The following is a 7,500-nucleotide window of genomic DNA, read 5'->3' as shown; positions in this document are numbered from 1 at the left end:
AAAAAAAACGTACAGGGATAGGAAAATATCTAGTACGCTTACAGCGTGGAAATTTCGATCGTTGCTCGCTCGCTGCGCTCGCTCGTACGATTCTAGCCTAACCTAAAACCGTTCCCGATCGCGTTCGAACCGAGATTCGAACGAGATCGAAGAACGAACGCGAAAGGGATTGGTTTTGGGTTGGTCCATATTTTTTTTCGAGCGAGCGGAGCGAGCGAGCAACGCGTAAGAGCGTATCGCGTCCCGACGTGGTACCGCGAGGACTTTGAAATAATCGCAATAACTCCTTAAAGTTCGAAATAACTCCTTAAAGTGCGTTACGAGGTGTGGAAATTTTTATTGAAATCGTTATAGTTCGACGTAATCTAGTCGAACGTAGCGGTTTCGTTTTGTTTTTTCTTTAAATTTTTTCCACCGGACCTAGCTGACTGGGACGTTGGAACTTTGAAATTTCTCTCGCCCCGGTACGAAAAGGCCGAACGTTCCTTTCGAAATAATTCCTCAAAAAGCGTTACGAGGTATGCAAATTTTTATAGAAACCGTTATTGTTCGACGTCGTCTAGCCGAACGTAACGGTTTCTTTTTATTTTTTTAAAAAATTTTTTTCCACCGGACCTAGCTGACTGGGACGTTGGAACTTTGAAATTTCTCTCGTCCCGGTACGAAAAGGCCGAACGTTCCTTTCGAAATAATTTCTCAAAAAGCGTTACGAGGTATGGAAATTTTTATAGAAACCGTTATTGTTCGACGTCGTCTAGCCAAACGTAACGGTTTCTTTTTATTTTTTTAAAAAATTTTTTTCCACCGGACCTAGCTGACTGGGACGTTGGAACTTTGAAATTTCTCTCGTCCAGGTACGAAAAGGCCGAACGTTCCTTTCGAAATAATTCCTCAAAAAGCGTTACGAGGTATGGAAATTTTTATAGAAATCGTTATTGTTCGACGCCGTCTAGCCGAACGTAACGGTTTCTTTTTATTTTTTTTTTAAATTTTTTCCACCGGACCTAGCTGACTGGGACGTTGGCACTTTGAATTGTTTCGCACTGCTCCAAAAGTGCCGAAAGTACCGAAAGTTCCTTTCGCATTAATTCCATAATAAGCGTTATAAGGTACGTATATTCTGGCATAAATCGATATATTCTAATTAAATACATCGGGATTAAGCGTTAATTTTGTTCTTGAAACGTTCTAAAAAGTTTCGAATTGCACATTGGGACATGGAAAAATTTCCGTATCGAACACGTTTTTTCGAGTTATCACGCTTAAAAGTGTTACAAGGTAGGAATATTTTTGCATAAATGGACGTATCTCGACGTTTTACGTCGGGATTAAGCGTTTATTTGGTCGGTGGAACGTTTTCTAGAAACGGAACTATGCGACGGGACGTTGGGACTTTGAAGAAGTTCGGCCGGTGCGAAAAGACCGAAAAGGTTTTTTCGAGTTATCTCGCTTAAAAGTGTTACAAGGTAGGAATATATTTGCATAAATGGACGTATCTCGACGGTTTACGTCGGGATTAAGCGTTTATTTGGTCGCTGGAACGTTTTCTAGAAACGGAACTATGCGACGGGACGTTGGGACTTTGAAGAAGTTCGGCCGGTGCGAAAAGACCGAAAAGGTTTTTTCGAGTTATCTCGCTTAAAAGTGTTACAAGGTAGGAATATTTTTGCATAAATGGACGTATCTCGACGTTTTACGTCGGGATTAAGCGTTTATTTGGTCGGTGGAACGTTTTCTAGAAACGGAACTATGCGACGGGACGTTGGGACTTTGAAGAAGTTCGGCCGGTGCGAAAAGACCGAAAAGGTTTTTTCGAGTTATCTCGCTTAAAAGTGTTACAAGGTAGGAATATATTTGCATAAATGGACGTATCTCGACGTTTTACGTCGGGATTAAGCGTTTATTTGGTCGCTGGAACGTTTTCTAGAAACGGAACTATGCGACGGGACGTTGGGACTTTGAAGAAGTTCGGCCGGTGCGAAAAGACCGAAAAGGTTTTTTCGAGTTATCTCGCTTAAAAGTGTTACAAGGTAGGAATATTTTTGCATAAATGGACGTATCTCGACGTTTTACGTCGGGATTAAGCGTTTATTTGGTCGCTGGAACGTTTTCTAGAAACGGAACTATGCGACGGGACGTTGGGACTTTGAAGAAGTTCGGCCGGTGCGAAAAGACCGAAAAGGTTTTTTCGAGTTATCTCGCTTAAAAGTGTTACAAGGTAGGAATATATTTGCATAAATGGACGTATCTCGACGTTTTACGTCGGGATTAAGCGTTTATTTGGTCGCTGGAACGTTTTCTAGAAACGGAACTATGCGACGGGACGTTGGGACTTTGAAGAAGTTCGGCCGGTGCGAAAGGACCGAAAAGGTTTTTTCGAGTTATCTCGCTTAAAAGTGTTACAAGGTAGGAATATTTTTGCATAAATGGACGTATCTCGACGTTTTACGTCGGGATTAAGCGTTTATTTGGTCGCTGGAACGTTTTCTAGAAACGGAACTATGCGACGGGACGTTGGGACTTTGAAGAAGTTCGGCCGGTGCGAAAAGACCGAAAAGGTTTTTTCGAGTTATCTCGCTTAAAAGTGTTACAAGGTAGGAATATATTTGCATAAATGGACGTATCTCGACGTTTTACGTCGGGATTAAGCGTTTATTTGGTCGCTGGAACGTTTTCTAGAAACGGAACTATGCGACGGGACGTTGGGACTTTGAAGAAGTTCGGCCGGTGCGAAAAGACCGAAAAGGTTTTTTCGAGTTATCTCGCTTAAAAGTGTTACAAGGTAGGAATATTTTTGCATAAATGGACGTATCTCGACGTTTTACGTCGGGATTAAGCGTTTATTTGGTCGGTGGAACGTTTTCTAGAAACGGAACTATGCGACGGGACGTTGGGACTTTGAAGAAGTTCGGCCGGTGCGAAAAGACCGAAAAGGTTTTTTCGAGTTATCTCGCTTAAAAGTGTTACAAGGTAGGAATATATTTGCATAAATGGACGTATCTCGACGTTTTACGTCGGGATTAAGCGTTTATTTGGTCGCTGGAACGTTTTCTAGAAACGGAACTATGCGACGGGACGTTGGGACTTTGAAGAAGTTCGGCCGGTGCGAAAAGACCGAAAAGGTTTTTTCGAGTTATCTCGCTTAAAAGTGTTACAAGGTAGGAATATTTTTGCATAAATGGACGTATCTCGACGTTTTACGTCGGGATTAAGCGTTTATTTGGTCGCTGGAACGTTTTCTAGAAACGGAACTATGCGACGGGACGTTGGGACTTTGAAGAAGTTCGGCCGGTGCGAAAAGACCGAAAAGGTTTTTTCGAGTTATCTCGCTTAAAAGTGTTACAAGGTAGGAATATATTTGCATAAATGGACGTATCTCGACGTTTTACGTCGGGATTAAGCGTTTATTTGGTCGCTGGAACGTTTTCTAGAAACGGAACTATGCGACGGGACGTTGGGACTTTGAAGAAGTTCGGCCGGTGCGAAAAGACCGAAAAGGTTTTTTCGAGTTATCTCGCTTAAAAGTGTTACAAGGTAGGAATATTTTTGCATAAATGGACGTATCTCGACGTTTTACGTCGGGATTAAGCGTTTATTTGGTCGGTGGAACGTTTTCTAGAAACGGAACTATGCGACGGGACGTTGGGACTTTGAAGAAGTTCGGCCGGTGCGAAAAGACCGAAAAGGTTTTTTCGAGTTATCTCGCTTAAAAGTGTTACAAGGTAGGAATATATTTGCATAAATGGACGTATCTCGACGTTTTACGTCGGGATTAAGCGTTTATTTGGTCGCTGGAACGTTTTCTAGAAACGGAACTATGCGACGGGACGTTGGGACTTTGAAGAAGTTCGGCCGGTGCGAAAAGACCGAAAAGGTTTTTTCGAGTTATCTCGCTTAAAAGTGTTACAAGGTAGGAATATATTTGCATAAATGGACGTATCTCGACGTTTTACGTCGGGATTAAGCGTTTATTTGGTCGCTGGAACGTTTTCTAGAAACGGAACTATGCGACGGGACGTTGGGACTTTGAAGAAGTTCGGCCGGTGCGAAAAGACCGAAAAGGTTTTTTCGAGTTATCTCGCTTAAAAGTGTTACAAGGTAGGAATATTTTTGCATAAATCGACGTATCTCGACGTTTTACGTCGGGATTAAGCGTTTATGTCGTCCCCAAGACCTTCTACAAAGTTTCGATTTTTTCGTTGGGACTTTGAAAAATTTCCGTATCGAACACGTTTTTTCGAGTTATCTCGCTTAAAAGTGTTACAAGGTAGGAATATTTTTGCATAAATGGACGTATCTCGACGTTTTACGTCGGGATTAAGCGTTTATTTGGTCGGTGGAACGTTTTCTAGAAACGGAACTATGCGACGGGACGTTGGGACTTTGAAGAAGTTCGGCCGGTGCGAAAAGACCGAAAAGGTTTTTTCGAGTTATCTCGCTTAAAAGTGTTACAAGGTAGGAATATATTTGCATAAATGGACGTATCTCGACGGTTTACGTCGGGATTAAGCGTTTATTTGGTCGCTGGAACGTTTTCTAGAAACGGAACTATGCGACGGGACGTTGGGACTTTGAAGAAGTTCGGCCGGTGCGAAAAGACCGAAAAGGTTTTTTCGAGTTATCTCGCTTAAAAGTGTTACAAGGTAGGAATATTTTTGCATAAATGGACGTATCTCGACGTTTTACGTCGGGATTAAGCGTTTATTTGGTCGGTGGAACGTTTTCTAGAAACGGAACTATGCGACGGGACGTTGGGACTTTGAAGAAGTTCGGCCGGTGCGAAAAGACCGAAAAGGTTTTTTCGAGTTATCTCGCTTAAAAGTGTTACAAGGTAGGAATATATTTGCATAAATGGACGTATCTCGACGTTTTACGTCGGGATTAAGCGTTTATTTGGTCGCTGGAACGTTTTCTAGAAACGGAACTATGCGACGGGACGTTGGGACTTTGAAGAAGTTCGGCCGGTGCGAAAAGACCGAAAAGGTTTTTTCGAGTTATCTCGCTTAAAAGTGTTACAAGGTAGGAATATTTTTGCATAAATCGACGTATCTCGACGTTTTACGTCGGGATTAAGCGTTTATGTCGTCCCCAAGACCTTCTACAAAGTTTCGATTTTTTCGTTGGGACTTTGAAAAATTTCCGTATCGAACACGTTTTTTCGAGTTATCTCGCTTAAAAGTGTTACAAGGTAGGAATATTTTTGCATAAATGGACGTATCTCGACGTTTTACGTCGGGATTAAGCGTTTATTTGGTCGGTGGAACGTTTTCTAGAAACGGAACTATGCGACGGGACGTTGGGACTTTGAAGAAGTTCGGCCGGTGCGAAAAGACCGAAAAGGTTTTTTCGAGTTATCTCGCTTAAAAGTGTTACAAGGTAGGAATATATTTGCATAAATGGACGTATCTCGACGTTTTACGTCGGGATTAAGCGTTTATTTGGTCGCTGGAACGTTTTCTAGAAACGGAACTATGCGACGGGACGTTGGGACTTTGAAGAAGTTCGGCCGGTGCGAAAAGACCGAAAAGGTTTTTTCGAGTTATCTCGCTTAAAAGTGTTACAAGGTAGGAATATATTTGCATAAATGGACGTATCTCGACGTTTTACGTCGGGATTAAGCGTTTATTTGGTCGCTGGAACGTTTTCTAGAAACGGAACTATGCGACGGGACGTTGGGACTTTGAAGAAGTTCGGCCGGTGCGAAAGGACCGAAAAGGTTTTTTCGAGTTATCTCGCTTAAAAGTGTTACAAGGTAGGAATATTTTTGCATAAATGGACGTATCTCGACGTTTTACGTCGGGATTAAGCGTTTATTTGGTCGCTGGAACGTTTTCTAGAAACGGAACTATGCGACGGGACGTTGGGACTTTGAAGAAGTTCGGCCGGTGCGAAAAGACCGAAAAGGTTTTTTCGAGTTATCTCGCTTAAAAGTGTTACAAGGTAGGAATATTTTTGCATAAATCGACGTATCTCGACGTTTTACGTCGGGATTAAGCGTTTATGTCGTCCCCAAGACCTTCTACAAAGTTTCGATTTTTTCGTTGGGACTTTGAAAAATTTCCGTATCGAACACGTTTTTTCGAGTTATCTCGCTTAAAAGTGTTACAAGGTAGGAATATTTTTGCACAAATGGACGTATCTCGACGTTTTACGTCGGGATTAAGCGTTTATTTGGTCGCTGGAACGTTTTCTAGAAACGGAACTATGCGACGGGACGTTGGGACTTTGAAGAAGTTCGGCCGGTGCGAAAAGTCCGAAATGGTTATTTCGAGTTATTTCGTTAAAAAGCGTTATAAGGTATAATTTTTTTGACAGGGATCGTTATATCTCTATTAAATACAATCGGATTAAACATTTTTGTCGAATTTTTTGAAAAATTAGCTTCCGTCGGACTGATACGACTGGGATATTTTTGCAATTTTTTCGTTAATTAATGTTACAAGGTATATATCTTTTTACATATTTCGTGTTATTTTAACGTGTTTTAATCGATTATAAAGTTATTTTTCGTCCATAGTCGATAAAACTGTATGTTTACTGATGCAATTTTTCGGTGAAAAAAAAAATTAATTTTTTGGTAAAAATGCATTTATAATATGTTAATAATGCTTGTGGTAAAATATTTCGATGGTTGGATATCGCCTTTATATAGTAGTTATTGAACGTGCGAGCGACTAAGTTCCAGCGTCCCTTCCGAACGGTACGTTGCTACGGAGGTTTTGCACCATAAGCGCGCGGCCGCTAGCCCGACCGGCGCCGGCCTTCCGGCCGGCCCCTTGGTATCTATAAGAGAAGCGTCGAGCCGGACGGTTCGGTCGGAACAGCGCTGGGCGCGTGGCTATTCTACGGCCTCGGTTGAGAATTCAGTCACCGCTCCTCGAGTCTTAGTGTATTTTACGCTATTTCTCGACTGTTCCTCCGTTCTCGTACTGGTTTTTTCTCTACACTGCTGCGCCGCGGGTCGAAGTCTAGGACGTAATGACCGTTAACGTGGCAAGCTTCCCCTTAGTCGGGAAGCTGGTGACCTGTGTGCACGTATTTGACAAAAGTTGGATGCGTGTGTGCTTGTACTTACGGAGTAGCCATTCTTGCAGAGACCATCGGTTGTAAGCTATTTGTAGCTGCACGATGGTCCTTTTGGCGTTCTGTAGAGTGCGTTATCTTCTGGTAACGCGTCTCTACAGAGGTGTTGAAGCTTATAAAAGAATATTCTTACGGTATGTCCAGCATGCGTATACGTGCTTTACCGCTAAGTTATATTCTACGAGAGAAGTTGGAGGAGAAAAGTTACAAACAGAAATAATTCTGTGAAGTATGAATCTTTGTATCGATATATGATGGTGAGAGAGGAGGAGAATTAAAGTGGCTGAGTGACGTTGTTACTGAACCATGGAACGTTGCTCTCTAAGTCATATTACATATATATATAAAATGAAAAGTCTCGTCGTACGGTGCTTACGTCCCACCTACGACACAGAGAGAACTTTTAAACGAAAATGC

This window comes from Bombus affinis, unplaced genomic scaffold (genome assembly GCF_024516045.1).
Source record: "Bombus affinis isolate iyBomAffi1 unplaced genomic scaffold, iyBomAffi1.2 ctg00000870.1, whole genome shotgun sequence".
Lineage (NCBI taxonomy): Eukaryota > Metazoa > Arthropoda > Insecta > Hymenoptera > Apidae > Bombus > Bombus affinis.
This window is presented reverse-complemented; position numbering follows the sequence as displayed.